The following is a 2775-nucleotide window of genomic DNA, read 5'->3' as shown; positions in this document are numbered from 1 at the left end:
CTCTCTCTCTCTCTCTCTCTCTCTCTCTCTCTCTCTCTCTCATATTTTTAACAGGAATAGAGAAATTCTTGGTACAAAGGGGTCCCAATCAACTGCAAACAGCCCTCAACATGAAAGGGATCCCTGTGGAGGACACAGTCCTGGATTGGCCCTATTGCTTGCTCTCATGCATCTCCATACTGCCCCCTCCTGGCTGCCACCAGGAACTGCTACAACATCCCACCTGCTGCTGTGGCTGCACCCAGCTTGGATAAGCAGCCACAACTCAGTGATGTCCAAGGTGCTGGATAAAGTGTATATTTAAAGATCGTACACATTTTTATTCATTTATTTTGAGTGCATGGAATAGGGTGGTGAGGTATGCAGGCATGCCGTGATGTGCCCGCGGAGGTACAGGGGACAGCTATGGAAGCTGGTTCTTTCCACCGTGCAGGTCCTGGGACTTAAGGTCTGCAGGCTTGGCATAGGAGCCTGGAACCACTGAGTCATCTTGCTGGCTCCCAAATCTATGTTTTCAAGATTTGTTTGATTTATGTGTGTATGTGTGCGCTTGTATGAGTTTATGGGTACTGTCCATATTCGGGAGCCCTCAGAGTCCACAAGAGGGACCAGATCTGCAATTATGTTACATGTGACTTCCATGTGGGTGCTGGCACCCACACCCAGGTCCTTTGCAAGAGCAGTGAGCACTCTTAGCCACCTAACCATCTCTCCACTCCCCTGTCCCTAAATTTGCTTTTAAACAGACATTTAAAATTCACGGCTTCATCCAGAACAAACGTTTACAGCTCAAAACAGAGTTGAGGGGCTGCAGCTGGTGCAGGGTCTGACTCCTGGGTTCATTCTTTCTTCCTCTGGTCACAAGCTCCATGCTGGGGAAGCAGAGGAGGGGACCCCACATTCCTGCAGACACTACTGGAAGAATACCAGCAGGAAGCCGCCTTGGAATAAGCCAGAATGACCTTGTTCAGACGATACCGTGAGGACAGATAGTAAGGGATACCTGCTGACACAGGCAGCAATTCAATTCTTCAAGCAACTCAGAGTAGTGTATAGGGTTAAACAGTGGAGCAAGCTGCATAGACTGGGGGCTCACAGAGAGATGGGGTGTTGCCACCACTGCAATCCTGATGCTGGATAGTAGGCTTGTACTGGCTGGTTTGGTGTCAACTTGACACAAGCTGGCGTTATCACTGAGCCTCAATTGAGGAAATGCCTCCATGAGATCCAGCTGTAAGGCATTTTCTCAATTAGTGATCAAGGGTGGGAGCACCCATTATGGGCGGTGCCATCCCTGGGCTGGTAGTTCTCGGTTCTATAAGAAAGCAAGCTGAGCAAGGCAGAGCAAGCAAGCCAGTAAGTAACATCCCCCCTGGCGCTGGAGAGATGGCTCAGTGGTTACGAGCACTGACTGCTCTTCCGAAGGTCCTGAGTTCAAATCCCAGCAACCACATGGTGGCTCATAACCCTCTGTAATGGGATCTGATGCCCTCTTCTGGTTTGTCTGAAGACAGCTACAGTGTACTTTAAATAAATAAATAAATAAATCTTTAAAAAAGAAAGAAAGAAAGAAAGATCCCCCCATGGCCTCTGCATCAGCTCCTGCTTCCTGCCCTGCTTGAGTTCCAGTCCTGACTTCCTTTGGTGATGAACAGCAGTGTGGAAGTGTAAGCTGAATAAACCCTTTCCTCCCCAACTTGGTCATGATGTTTTGTGCAGGGCTTCTCGGTGCTTATTATTTAGCAATTCACAAAAAGAGCACAATATAGGAGCTAAAGCTCAGACAGCCAAAGCATGAGAAGACTCTCCTCCTCAGGCTAACGGCCCAGCGCTGCCTACCTGTAACCCGGGGCTGGCTGGGGCTTGTGTGTGTGTATGTGTGTGTATTGCTGGTGTGTGTGTGTGTGTGTGTGTGTGTGTGTGTGTGTGTGTTGCTGGTGTGTGTATTTGACAGGAAGATGCCTGAATCTGTGCTAGCTGCATCTGAGCTCTGGCTTCAGTGAAAGATCGATGTCTCAAAAAAAAAAAAAAAAGTGATTTCAATTGCCCAATATGCAGAGTGTGACAGACCTTGGAGTCTCCAGCAAATTCCTCCCATCAGGGCTCAGGAAACTCTGCTGAAGAGGAGGCATTAAGATTGTAAGAGCCAGGGGGGAATGAATGACACCTAAGACTGTCTTCCAGACACAACAGGACTGATGCACACATTAACTCACAGACTGGCAGCTTTCCTGGGCCCTGCACAGATCCAAGCCTACAGGTCCAGTGCCCAGATGAGGAAGTAGACTTCAGCTCCCATCCCCAACCAAGAAACCAGCTCCAGCTAAGAACGGTTCACAAAGAAAAAATTAATTTCTCCAAGGGAGCTTCACTGGGTAAACAAACCGTTTACAGGTAGGCCCCACTCCCAGCAGCAGATGGCTAAGACTCACTCACGGGATGTTCCCAGACCTCGTACTGCTATGTTTTGAGTCCCCTGCCCCCTTACTAGTCTTGTGTGTGTGTGTGTGTGTGTGTGTTTGTATTTGTATGTTTCTCCTACTTTCTGAAAAGTATCTCCTCCCCCCCCCCCACTTTGATCATTTTTTTAAAATCCTTGTTCTTCTTTTCTATTTGCGTGCTTGTTTTCTTAAGAAAGATGTGGCCGGGGCTGGTGAGGTGGCTCAGTGGGTAAGAGCACCCGACTGCTCTTCCGAAGGTCTGGAGTTCAAATCCCAGCAACCACATGGTGGCTCACAACCATCCATAATGAGATCTGACTCCCTCTTCTGGAGT

Source organism: Mus pahari, chromosome 23 (assembly GCF_900095145.1).
Source record: "Mus pahari chromosome 23, PAHARI_EIJ_v1.1, whole genome shotgun sequence".
Taxonomy (NCBI): Eukaryota; Metazoa; Chordata; class Mammalia; order Rodentia; family Muridae; genus Mus; species Mus pahari.
Note: the sequence above shows the minus strand (reverse complement) of the source record.